The sequence below is a fragment of the Salvelinus sp. IW2-2015 genome, linkage group LG26, assembly GCF_002910315.2.
Source record: "Salvelinus sp. IW2-2015 linkage group LG26, ASM291031v2, whole genome shotgun sequence".
NCBI classification, from domain to species: domain Eukaryota; kingdom Metazoa; phylum Chordata; class Actinopteri; order Salmoniformes; family Salmonidae; genus Salvelinus; species Salvelinus sp. IW2-2015.
This window is the reverse complement of record NC_036866.1, coordinates 3,890,575-3,904,628: the sequence shown is the minus strand read 5'-3', so window position 1 is coordinate 3,904,628 and position 14,054 is coordinate 3,890,575. Positions and strand designations below refer to the sequence as shown.

General features: G+C 40.1%; 1 non-coding gene across 2 annotated transcripts in view; it reads right to left on the bottom strand.

Annotated features, from left to right (window-relative positions):
* LOC111952839 (uncharacterized) overlaps positions 1–13,688 on the bottom strand; it is a 14,546-nt gene extending 858 nt beyond the window's left edge. The window contains exons 1-4 of one of the 2 annotated variants that reach the window (XR_011474106.1): positions 13,549–13,688; positions 10,378–10,674; positions 9,276–9,361; positions 7,321–8,293 (exon numbers count right to left, since the gene is read on the bottom strand). This is a non-coding gene — a transcript (uncharacterized protein). The remainder of the gene's footprint in view (positions 1–7,320; positions 8,294–9,275; positions 9,362–10,377; positions 10,675–13,548) is intronic. The other variant, XR_011474107.1, reaches the window with a different exon arrangement.
* Positions 13,689–14,054: the final 366 nt, after the last annotated feature.

Here is a 14,054-nt window from a genome sequence, read left to right as displayed (position 1 = left end):
TTATTTATTGAAGCCCTTTTATTTAACATAGCAAGTCAGTTTAAGAACAAATTCTTATTTACAATGACAGCCTACCCCTGCCAAATCCGGACGACACTCGGCCAATGTGCGCCGCCTATGGGACTCCCAATCACAGCCGGATATACAGGTGTAATATACAGTCTGATATACAGGTGTAATATACAGGTGTAATATACAGTCTGATATACAGGTCTGATATACAGGTCTGATAACAGGTCTGATATACAGGTCTGATATACAGTTCTGATAACAGGTTAAATACAGGTCTGATATACAGGTCTGATATACAGGTCTGATACAGGTGTAATATACAGGTCTGATATACAGGTCTGATATACAGGTCTGATATACAGGTGTAATATACAGGTGTATAATACAGGTGTAATATACATCAAAATCTTATTTCCTGAGCCGTGAGCTCAGGAAACACATGGCTATGGAGGAGGCCTTGATCCATGTGGACTTTCAAGACAACTATGTCTGCAGATACACATGGGAGATCCAAGCTGTGACTTTGGGCCCCACACCAGCAGCCCACTCTACATACTGAGGTACTGTACGTTGACCAACAGGAGCCGATACGCTTCACAACCATCTCCCCCTCGAGGCCACAAAGAGCCTCCTTGCCTATATGGAAGACACCTCCATCCAGTGCTGGACCCTCCCTTGGTGAGCTGATGTCCTCGTGATGTCAACTGTTTTGGTTCAACACGTGGTCCCGTGTGGCTCAGTTGGTAGAGCATGGCGCTTGTGCAACGCCAGGGTGTGGGTTCATTCCCACGGGGGGGACCAGGATGAATATGTATGAACTTTCCAATTTGTAAGTCGCTCTGGATAAAGAGCGTCGCTAAATGAACTTAAATGTAAATGTAAATACGCCTGGAATCAAATCAGGGTCGCAGTGACACCTCTTGCATTGAGCTGCAGTGCCTTAGACCGCTGCGCCACTCGGGAGCCCCATTTGGATGTTAGTTTGTGCCCCTCTTAACAAACCTTTTTATTTCCAACTCATTGTGGTATGTTAGGTTGTGATCCTCTCAATCAAACCTGTTTCAACCCCATTGTGGTATGTTATGGTATCCTCTCAATCAAACCTGTTTCAAACCCCATTGGTAGTATGTTAGGTTGTGATCTCTCAATCAACCTGTTTCAACCCCATTGTGGTATGTTAGAGTTGGGTCCCTCTCATCAAACCTGTTTTCAACCCCATTGTGGTATGGTAGGTTGGGTCCTCTCTCAATCAAACCTGTTTTGCAACCCCATTGTGGTATGGTAGGTTGGGTCCCTCTCAATCAACCTGTTTCAAGGCTTTCTAGGTTCAGCAAACAACTTTCTTCTTGTGCTCATTTGGAATCATTGAATTAAAAAAAATAACATGCCAAATCTCTTATGGTGATTATATTGCTAACTGACTGATTTAAAATTACTCAATAATGTGCATGACATTTAAAACACTTTTGGGTTGATTGACTTAAATGGGGTTTTGTAAAAAAAAATAAAAGCATTGTTGGGATGTGCTAGTTAAAAGGGGGCCTGAGCATACTGATTCACCTCGGTTCCTCCTCATTAGTAAAAATGCATTTCTTTTCATTGGGTGTGTTATGTTCACTATATAAAAAAATGTATTTTTATTGTTTGGCTCTTGCCCCTATAGGGCATGTAAGGTAGCCATAGCGGTGGCAGGTAGCCAGTGGTTAGAGGTTGGCCAGTGCGACCATATCCCTGAGCTGCAAGTAAAAATAGTTTTTCTGCTCCGAGCAAGCAGTTAACCACTGTTCCACGGTGCCCGAAGACGTGATTTGATCAGCAACCCCCCGCACCCTCTGCAATTCAGAGGGTGGTTAATCAAAGACACATTTCAGTTGAGCATTCAGTTGTACAACTGAGCAGTATCCCACTTCACAGACTTGGGCCCAGAATCTGACTAAAAAATTACCACAGTATTAACATGATTATAAATGGGAATACTAATCGATTATGACATATTAATCGCTACCCAATCAAGGCAGGCCACCCCAGATTTACCCCCAATGTACTCCTCCTCCTCCTCCCCATCTGAACGCATTAGCAGAGTGGCCACAGGCAGCGCAGTCCTAGTGGTTAGAGCGTAGGTGAAAATATATAATTCTAACCCTAACATGGCTGTTAACCACTGTGCCATTAGGGCTTCATTGTAAATAATAATTTGTCCTTAACTTGGCTGCGTAGGTAAATTTAAAAACTTTGTATATATATAAACATGCCTTACAGTATATTGCCAAAAAACTACTTTTTAAAAATGTATTATTATTTGTTGTCCTTTTGGCCCCCCATGCCTTGGCCTCAAGTCCTCACCCGAAAGCACCTGCATTAATCCAGCCCTGGACATGGGCATGTTGAAAATCCAACCCAGACTATCAAACTCCCCAACCAGAAAATCGCATATCTATAGACACACTATGCCTACACTTCGTTTCAAGTGATCTCCACCCGAACGAATAGTGTAATACGCATGCATTCTCAATGCGTAAAGTTCAAGGTGTTATAGAATGCTTTGTTGGTAGGTCACTCGATAGCCCTACAATTAGCTCCAATAGCCAGTAGTCCCCTACTGCCACTGTCTACAACTGTAACTTAAAGTGGGTAACAACCTCAGTGTCACCAGTAAACGTTGCCAGAGTGACAAAGCCTGCTTCAGTCCAACACAAAACAAATTCTGAGAAAGACGAGAAAGGAACATATGGTAACAAAGTTATACAGGATGTAGAGGTTGTCCGCAGAGACAAAGTATGTGTTTACAGGTGTTTAGCAAGCTTGGATTTACTTCGTTTTCATTCAGCTGCATAAGACTACATATAAATATTTATTACATGCTAGGGTAATAAACCATTATGTAGGGCAACGTGACTCTATATGTAATGCACTATCAATGCTTATGAACGCACATAACAACCACAAAGTAACGTGTACTGAAGGTTGCATCATATTGATACAGAGCTACCTTATTTATTCCATATTTGAATAGACACCAACAAATGTCAACCACATTTTTTTGACTTTTAATTACGCAAAGTATCCCTCCTCTAGTTCTGATGGCTGCACACGCAGCTAAACTAAGATGAAGGAAAATATGTTATTACAGACAGGAAAACTACCAAATGTATATTGACTTGTTCAGATCCAGGCCAGTTCAACACTGCTCTGCACTGCTAACCATTTACATGCATTGACTTGAAAACATTCATGACGTTCGTGCGGTCAATCACGGTAAACTGGAGAGAAAAAGTACATATTTACCTATATCTTGTTTGAATATTAATATTAATCAATTCATATGTTAAACAATTAGAAGACTTTCTCTTGCGTACTAATGCTGTTTTTTGTAAAGGATAGTTCCAACTCTACCTCCTGTCAGTATGTGCAGATGTTATTTATTTAACTAGGCAATCAGTTAAAACAAATCTTATTACAATGACACCTACTTTGGAACAGGTTTAACTGCCTTTTCAGGCAGAACAACAGATTTTTACCTTTGCGTCCTCAGCATTCAATCAGCAACTTTCAGTTACGGCCCAACAACTCTAACCACTTAGGCTAACCTTAGGACACGCGCGGTGAACTAGAGAAATCTTCGACCGCTGACAGTATCTATACTTGGTGATAAAACCACAGCTGGCATTCCATAAAAGAGTGGGTGTTGGACCCGAGATAGAATAGCATGAGGCACCTAACAACCACAACCCTCTTATATTCCAAATTCATCTCGGCACTCTGAAAACTCGCCGGGGTGGTAAAAACGCATCAATGCAGATAAACCACCAGATAGACCTAGAGGCTTATGATAACCCCCGGAATCTGCATGCGAGGTAACCAGCATGACTAAGATTTTAGGTGTCCTATATTAAGACTCTGTTTTTTCTGTTATCAGGCCAACTTTCGCCCAAACCCTTAACCTCTCTAGGGTATGTGGGACAGCGTAGCGTCCCACTTCCGTGCAACAGCCAGTGGAAACTGCAGGGGCCAAATATTCAAAACAACAGAAATCCCATAATAAAAATTCCTCAAACATACATGTATTTAACACATTTCAAAGTACACTTGTTCGAACTCCACCCACCAGTGTCCGATTTCAAAAGGTTTACGACGAAAGCAAACCAACGATTATTTAGGTCAGAGCAAGTCACAGAAAAACACAGCCATTTTCCAGCGCAAAGAAAGGATGTCCACAAAAACGCAGAAACATAGATAAAATAATCACTAACCTTTATGATCTTCATCAGATGACATCATAGGACTTCATGTACACAATACATGTATGTTTGTTCAGAAATTCATAGTATATCCAAACAATCCTGCCTTTACATTTGGCCTTATGTCAGTAGTTCCAAAACATCCGGTGATTTTGCAGAAGCCAACATCAAATTTACAGAGAAAAATACTTCATGATAAACATTGAGTAAAAATACAACTGTTATGCATCAGACGTTATTAAGAAAACCATCTGAAATATGCAACAACTTAGCAAGCCATGGCATGATGTGCAAGAATGTTCACAAAAAACATTACACAAATATACAGTCAAACCAATGTAAATAAATCCTGAGTACGAGCGCTACAGACAAAATCAAGCCAAACAGATATCGCGCCATGTGGAGTCAACACAAAGTCATGAAATTAGTGCTATTATAAATATTAGTTATCTTTGATGAAGTCTCAATCAGAATTCCAAGAATCTCTATGATTCCACAATACATTCATTGTTGTTTGTTCCGATAAGTTCATAATTTATCTCCAAATACCCTTTTTGTTAGCGGTTGTGCACAACAAAACCCAAATTCACAAATGTCTGAGGGCCGGGAAGCCACGACTAGAATCACACAGAAAGAGACAAAATCCACAACACGGATAATCCTCTATTCATGCCTGTAGAAGACATGGCCTCAAGTAAATAGTATAAGAATCTATATCTTTTAGGATGTATTTAAACGTAAATCACTTCATCTATAATAGGTTCCACACGGATCAATCCAATTTTTGTCTCAAATATAGCAACTACAATATTTCATGCATAAATCACAGGAATAATCTACACTACAATTAACGCGAGCGCAATAGTCATGCTACGTGCACTCTGATGGAGAGACCTTAGACTTCAAATCACCCATCTCATTCCCCCCACTTCACCCGTAGAAGCAATCAAAACAAGGTTCTAAAGACTGGACCATCTAGTGGGAGAGCCTTATACACGTGTCTTGGATAGCAAATAAGAGTTAAAAAACTACAAACCCTCCAGATTTCCCACTTCCTGGTTGATTTTCTCTCCAGTTTAGCGCCATAGAGTTCTTTATACTACACACTAATCATCAAACCAGTTTTGAAACTTCAGAGTGTTTTTATCCCAAATCGTAACCATAATAATATGCCCATAGTTCCTAAACCCAGATCTGCGCCTGAGTAACCGCATACTAGACGTCTATGAGAAATAGCAGCTTTCATAACCGCACGATCGTTCAAATATACTGCCCCCTACCCCAAAGAAGTTAAGAGTGTGGAGTACAGTTATCATTATTGCAAAATCACGAATTAATAAAGATGATGTTTTAAAAGATGACAAAGTCCCTTTCATGATTAGAATAATTCCACGACCAAAACGCATGTGGACTTTCTCTCAAATGTAATTACCTTTAAAAGTCAAGTCTTATGTTGCTTGTCAGCACAGAACAGTTTGTTACTTCCGCCCCAGTCCAGTGCTTTTCGACTCAACTTTTCGTTAAATCCAGGCGCTAAGAATGTAATTGGCAGCCCCACCCCATTTTTTCTTTATCTAAGTTATCCCTACAATTGACTCACCACTCTGAAAGATTGTTTAATACCTGCTTCAAAAAAAAAGGAACACTTAAACAACCACAATGTTAAACTCCAAGTCAGATCACACTTCTGTGAAATCAAACTGTCCACTTAAGGACCAACACTGATTGACAATAAATTTCACATGCTGTTGTGCCAAATGGAATAGAAAAGGTGGAACATTATAGGCAATTAGCAAGACACCCCAATAAAGTGAGTGATTCGGCAGGTGGTGAAACCAACAGACCACTTCTCAGTTCCTATGCTTCCTGGCTGATGTTTTGGTCACATTTGAATGCTGGCGGTGTTCTCACTTAGTGGTAGCATGAGATGGAGTACAACCCACACAATTGGCCGGTAGTGAGCTCATTCCAGGATGGCACATCAATGCGAGCCTTGTGGCAAGAAAGGTTTTGGCTGTGTCTGTCAGCAGTAGGTTCCAGAGCATGGAGGCGCTACCAGGAGACAGGCCAGTACATCAGGAGACGTGGAGGAGGGCGTAGGAGGGCAACAACTCCACAGCAGGACCGCTACCCTCCGCCTTTGTGAAGGAGGAGCACTGAATGATTTGTCAACTCGCCGCACATCTCTCTGTTCCGTCACATCAGGTGCTACTGCATGTTCTTTCCTGTCTTTGACCAATCAGATTCACGGAAATCGCAAGGTTCGCCACAGGCTGGGCCAAGATCAAGGCCCGCTCCATCCCCGTTTTCCTCCGGCATTTTATTTTAGCATGGGAGATAACACGACAGACACAAACAACAACTCTTAATGTTGCCGCCCTATACCCCTATAACACTAGTGATCTACATGCTGTATTGCATGGAAGACAATATTTTTCAGTCTGATCAACTGTCAGCTACTAACAACAGCAGCTGCAATACAGTAGCTTAGCCTAATATGCGCTCCTGTCCCTCTGGCCAGGGTCAACAAAGCAGTAAAGTTGTGTATTTAAGCTCGTTTATTTGTGAACAAAGTGAATGGATCAAAATTTGGTGACAGACTCCTGAATAACATGTTTAATTGACCTACAGGTTGCATAAGCCAGACTACACAAAAAAAGCAAGCTCAGCCCTGTGGAGTTTTATTTCCAATCATGTTTGCTTTCTAATGTCTGTTGGATGGAACCCCCCTAGTCCTTCTTTATAATATAATTCATATGAAACAAAGTACAAGGTTGCTGCAGTTTGACAGGGTTTTCAATCCTCCAAGGCCAAGATTTTTCCAGGAGTTTTTAAAAACCATGTGACCTGAAATAGAAAAACTCCTGTCCCATCATAGCCCATCTCAAACCTTTTTACAACAGATGAATCATGACAAACCATATAGGTCCAGAGTTTTACCTGGTTTAGGTTGCCAGATCAAGAAATAGGTTGCATCATATATGGCACCCTTAAGTTCTAGCAGTACATATAGTAGGTTTTCACTAAAGACAACCAGGCTTAAAACAGGTTTGATTGAGAGGGGCCCAACCTAACATAACACAATGGGGTTGAAAACAGGTTTGATTGAGAGGGGCCCAACCTAACAAAAGCAAACAACACAAAGAATACATCTTAAAAAGTAATGAAATTAACATAACATAAAAAGCTAAAAAATATTTAGCTAAAAAAACAAACATTTCTAAATAGTCTGCCATACTTTATAGAAAAAAGCGATTTAAATCTTCACAAAGCAGAGTCTTTTATTTACTACATCCAAGTTCAGGGTCAATGGAGATATTTCCACATATTGATTTAAACTTGTTGATTACAATATCTACCAGTCCCTGTCATACAGTAAAATACAAAACCTAATCCCAGTCAATACGGTTGATGTTGAAGTATTCATATACCTTTTACAACTCACTYAAAGGATACCTCAATGGGAAGTGTTACCAATATCACTCACTTTTAAAAATCATAGCTATTCCTTCAAAGTTAGAGTATGAACTTGTATGACATATATTTATGTACCTACATTTCAATTTATCCCACTCCATTTCAAATTATTGACAAGTTAACAATCAACAAGTCGGCTATAGAGATGTCTGATGAATCAGTGGTGATTATGAAACCGGAATGGTATCTATTAAAGATGTGGTTTGAGGGCCAGCGGAGGTTGTGTCAGGGATGAATTGAGGGGTAGTAGAGGGTTGAGGGCCAGTGGAGGGTTGAGGGCCAGTGGAGGGTTGAGGGCCAGTGGAGGGTTGAGGGCCAGTGGAGGTTTGAGGGCCAGTGGAGGTTTGAGTGTCAGGGGAGAATGGAGGGGTAGTAGAGGGTTGAGTGTCAGGGAAGAATTGAGGGCTAGTGGAGGTTTGAGGGGTAGTAGAGGGTTGAGTGTCAGGGGAGGGTTGAGAGGTAGTAGAGGGTTGCTGGTCCCCACACTGGGCGCCGCTACATTGTGTGAAACGTTTCACTGTTATCTTCAGAGGTCCAAGGGCATTATCGCTTATTTGCTTCAAGAACTGAAATACAAGAAATACATTTATGTATATGTTACTGTAAATGTGTAAAAACAATAAATCAAATAGAATTACCTGTACTGTATATGTATAGACCCCCATCTTATTGGTTCATCTACACATTTACAGGGGAATCTATAGATTTACCAGATAGACAAAGATTTTTGATAAATGTGTAAAGAGGCCTTTTGAACATCAGTAGGATTTTATGCAGGCAGATAGTAGCATGGGTCTGTGTGTATGGGGCAAAGTTACATTTTGGGCCAAATAAGTAACTTGGGGATTTTAGATCAACAGAAAGCTCTTGGTGAGATCTATCTAGGTCAAACCAACACTATCAATCATGTTGCTTTAGCTTTCGTGTCAAGTTTTCTCACCAAAACTCTCCACCAGCAAGGCTAATCTGCCTGCCTCATAGCTAACTCTTGTGAGCAAAAGGAAAACACAAAGGTAATTAATCTAACACATGGAAGCAGAAAACTGATTTCAAAACACAAAAGAAGGTCCTTGTCCTGGGTGAATCTAACCTATCGCTTTCTATTGATCTAAAAGAACCAAGATGGCCCAAAAATGTAATATTGCACGCACATCCATGATAATACCTGCCTGCATTTGCCTACCACTGTTCAAAAAGGCTTCTTTTTACACATTCAGTGGGAGATCTACAGATTCTCTTGGGAAAGTCACCAGCATGGACCTGGAATCTATAGATTTACAGTTTTTAACCATATCAATTTAATAAATTCAAATTCTTCATCCTGTTTACTATTTTGATTCAAAATTACAAAAGGAATTGGAATTTATCAAGCATTCAACTCTGAATTGATACCCACCTGACTGACAGACAGACAGAGGGAAGAGAGACAGAGGGAAGAGARACAGAGGGAARAGAGACAGAGGGAAGAGAGACAGAGGGAAGAGAGACAGAGGGAAGAGAGACAGAGGGAAGAGAGACAGAGGGAAGAGAGACAGATTGTCAACATACCTCCTCAATGTTTGAAACGAGTGCATCGCTATCCAGATTTTCATAGCTGGATAAGTTCACCGCTGCATGTGCAAACGTGGTCAGGTCTGAGGAAGATGGAAGTGATGAGACACATAAATAGTTAAGGTCAATGTTCAGGGAGTATATACTATACCATATATTTCCATATTTCTGCACCGCTGTGATTTTTGGATCCCTTCCCTTGTACAGTRCCTTCAGAAAGTATTCACAACCCTTGACTTTTCCCACATTTTGTTGTGTTACAGCCTGAATTTAAAATGGATTACATTTAGATTTTTTTGTCATCGGCTTACACACAACACCCCATAATGTCAAAGTGGAATTATACATTTTTACAAATTAATAAAAAATTAAAATCTGAAATGTCTTGAGTCAATAAGTATTCAATCCCTTTGTTATTGTAAGCCTACATAAGTTCAGGTGTAAAAATGTGCTGATCAAGTCACATAATCAGTTGGATGGACTCACTCTGCGTGCAATAATAGTGTTTAACATGATTTTTTAATTACTATTTCATCTCTGTTAACTTTTAACAAGGCACTCCTGTTAATTGAAATGCAATCCAGGTGACTACCTCATGAAGCTGGTTGAGAGAATGTCAAGAGTGTGCAAAGCTGTCATCACAGCAAAGGGTGGCTACTTTGAAGAATCTCAAATATAAAATATATTTTGATTTGTTTAACACTTGGTTACTACATGATTCCATATGTGTTATTTCATAGTTTTGATGTCTTCACTATTATTCTACAACGTAGAAAATAGTAAAAATAAAGAAAAACCCTTGAATGAGTAGGTGTGTTCAAACTTTTGACTGGTATGAATAACATAACGATGATTAGGAATGTTCAAAAGGGGATCATGAGCTAGGATTGTTACAATCACAGACAGAAAGAATGCATGCCATGCTCAGGAAGTAAATGGAATTGAATACAATAACATCTGGGCTGTATGTTTGTACTGTAAATCACTTTGGGCTAATAAATTCTATATTAAGAATTAACTAAGTTGATAGCAAGCAAACTTTGTTAGTCACATTTGGCCCACAATGTACATTTGACATAAAAACTAAATTCCCACGTACTTGGTGTAGGAATCATTGTTGTTGTTGGTTGGACAGCTGTGGGTGTTGTTGAACCCTCTAAGACACCGGCTGTGGGTGTTGGTGTTGTTGAACCCTCGAAGACACCGGCTGTGGGTGTTGGTGTTGTTGAACCCTCGAAGACACCGGCTGTGGGTGTTGTTGAACCGTCAGCTGTGGGTGTTGTTGAACCCTCGAAGACACCAGCTGTGCTTGTAGGTGGTGTTGTTGTTGGTGCCAACAACGGGTTAGCAGTGAAGGTTATGGAACTTGTGGTTGATGTTGTAAACGATGGGCTAGCTGTTGTGGTTGTGAAGAAAGAATTGATGTAGTAAAAACAGATTATCATCAATGCTGATTAAACAAATGTACAGCCTGTTACACAATTTTGCGAAAGACTTGGTGTTTACCACTCAATCCCAAATGTTTGCAATGCTGTGGACTTTGAATAGAGTGGAGGATGTGTTGCCACAGGAAATATAGCCTGAATGTCCAATAATAAGTTAATGCTGTCATAACAAAAACRGAGAAGTGTAACAGTCATGTCATTGCAACAGTGGATGCTGTTTGACTGAATGCAAACAAGCGTGCGTCTCTACCACCACAAGCTGAATGGAAAAAAGTTGACTTTTAATTTAGGTTCTGAACAACACATATAAGGCTCTATGATTGGCTGGCGTTTTTAATAAAGATWWAAAAAATGTAACCTTAATTTAACTAGGCATGTCAGTTAAGAACAAATTCTTATTTACAATGACGGCCTACACCGGCCAAACCCGGACGACACTGGGCCAATTGTGCGCCGCCCTATGGGATACAGCCTGGATTCAAACAAGGGGGTCTGTAGTGATGCCTCTATCACTGAGATGCAGTGCCTTAGACCGCTGCACCAGGGTCTAAGGTGATGCCTCTATCACTGAGATGCAGTGCCTTAGACCGCTGCACCAGGGGGTCTGTAGTGATGCCTCTATCACTGAGATGCAGTGTCTTAGACCGCTGCGCCACTTGGGAGCCCAGTGTTAAGGCGGCGCTAGTGTCAAACGCACGCTCTTTGGCTAATTTCGACTTGCTTGCTCTGAAGGGTGGACATATTTGAGGTGTGTCCTTAAAAACGTTGGCCAATGTCCCAATTTCAATCAGCGCTACTGTTGATATTTAGACTCACCAAAAGCTGGTCTCGGCAGTAACAAAATTAGTTTTGGTATCGATCTTGCCAGCAGACGCACACAGTAGCTTAATCAGTAGCCTTTAACCAATGTTTTATTAAAATATCACGAGCAGCAAAACAGTCAACAGGCGTTCACGTTTTTTCTTTATATTGGCCATTATTTTTGTCCATGCAGCTTCTGTGAATTTTGGACTCATTAGGTCTATGTGTGATGGCCATTGAATGGAAGGTGTCGATGACTGTAGGAAGTCTGTCTAGGTCAAGTTATTACAATAGAATGAAAGGTGTCAGTGACTGTAGGAAGTCTGTCTAGGTCAAGTTATTACAATAGAATGAAAGGTGTCAGTGACTGTAGGAAGTCTGTCTAGGTCAAGTTATTACAAAAGAATGAAAGGTGCAGTGACTGTAGGAATCTGTCTAGGTCAAGTTATTACAATAGAATGAAAGGTGACAGTGACTGTAGGAAGTCTGTCTAGGTCAAGTTATTACAATAGAATGAAAGGTGACAGTGACTGTAGGAAGTCTGTCTAGGTCAGTTATTACAATAGAATGAAAGGTGTCAGTGACTGTAGAAGTCTGTCTATGTCAAGTTATTACAATAGAATGAAAGGTGTCAGTAACTGTAGCAAGTCTGTCTAGGTCAAGTTATTACAAAAGAATGAAAGGTGTCAGTGACTGTAGGAAGTCTGTCTAGGTCAAGTTATTACAATAGAATGAAAGGTGACAGTGACTGTAGGAAGTCTGTCTAGGTCAAGTTATTACAATAGAATGAAAGGTGACAGTGACTGTAGGAAGTCTGCTAGGTCAAGTTATTACAATAGAATGAAAGGTGTCAGTGACTGTAGAAGTCTGTCTATGTCAAGTTATTACAATAGAATGAAAGGTGTCAGTGAACTGTAGGAAGTCTGTTTAGGAACTGCTTATTAGACTGCTTATTGTTTTTCCTTTATCATTTTGTTAAAAAAATGGCATCTTCCACTTTCAAGCTTTAGGACCTAACTGTTAAATCGCGGTAATTCCTTGGTGCTGAATCTGCTTGTTGCCATGGCTATTGGCCTGTTAGTGACTTTGCCACGCGAAAGGTAAACAAACTAACAGGCCATAACAACAGTGATAGTAGGTGAATCTTATTATAACGTTTGGGTAATGTCCAACTGGCCATGGCTCCAACATGCAGAGCATTTTCGAAATGCGACTGAAATGTGTGTAGATGAATATTTCCACGAAATTATATTTTTGTTATAACTAGACCTATTGTAGGGTTACTGTCTGCTATTTAATAATCTATATTCAGTGAATAGAAGAGCCCTTAGGTCTATGTGTGCACACAGTGCCCTACGCTCATGGAACGAGATACAATTTATGATGTCATGCTTCTGATAAAAATCCTATTTTGAAACAAGGAGTGGCTGTGGTTCTGGATCTTCTGGAACACAGAAGTTTTGGACAAAAAAATATAGAGATTTCTGCACATGTGTAGGGAATTTAATCTTGCTTATTTACTACGTTTGGCATGTCCATGTCCAGACTGCAATTTACAGTAGGCCTAGTCCCCATATCAGCGCGAATACTATTTAGCCTMTGTTTAACAACGTATTTCCGTATTGTAAGCAACTCGGATATGCTCAAACCTGACAAAGATTCCAATGTGAATTGAAAGATCGGTTTGTGCGTCATATCATAAGCATATCATAGATGTGTACACACTTTATTTGATAAGATTACGTCAACGTTTATTGTTAAAACAATCTTCATTTTCTGCAACCAATTACCAGTTTAAAGTGCACATCAACTGGACAAAAGTAATTAAATAGCTACCAATTACCACAATTTGTGTCATAATTCCTACAAAGCGATTTTTTTGTGAAGCTCACTTTGACCAATAAAACACGGTGTATAGGCTCGCTAGATAAAACACAATAGCCTTGATTGAATCTCAACATACCAATACCTACATTGATATATATTGACTACACAAAAAATAGGATTCAGAAGTGGCTACTTACTCGTGAATTGCCCCGAGGACAGGGCGAACGTCCCAACAAAGAGAATAAAATAAAGCATTGTGAATGTTGGCAGTAGAGAAGGGTTCGTTAGCAACACAAACAAACGTATTTATTTCAGTGTCTGTTTAATTTTTTTGCAGGTCTGTGTAGTATTATACTGGTTGAAAGTGGGAGTGGTCTRGTCATCTAGAAATCTGATACCTCCTTCTCTCTTTTCACCTGTGATTAAAACATTAGGAGAGACGTTGCACGGGCATGTGGAATTCAATGTTTATTGTCCCATCAGCACAAAGGCGCTACGTACAGTGAGCTCCAAAAGTATTGAGACAACTATTTTTTTTTCTAGTTTTGGCTCTGTAATCCAGCACTTTGGATTTGAAATTATACAATAATCCTGAATGAATCGTGAATAATGACGATTGACAAAGTTACAGAGGCATAACTATCAAACCCCCTGTATACTAACCTCCCCTGTTATTGTAATGGTGAGAGGTTAGCATGTCTTG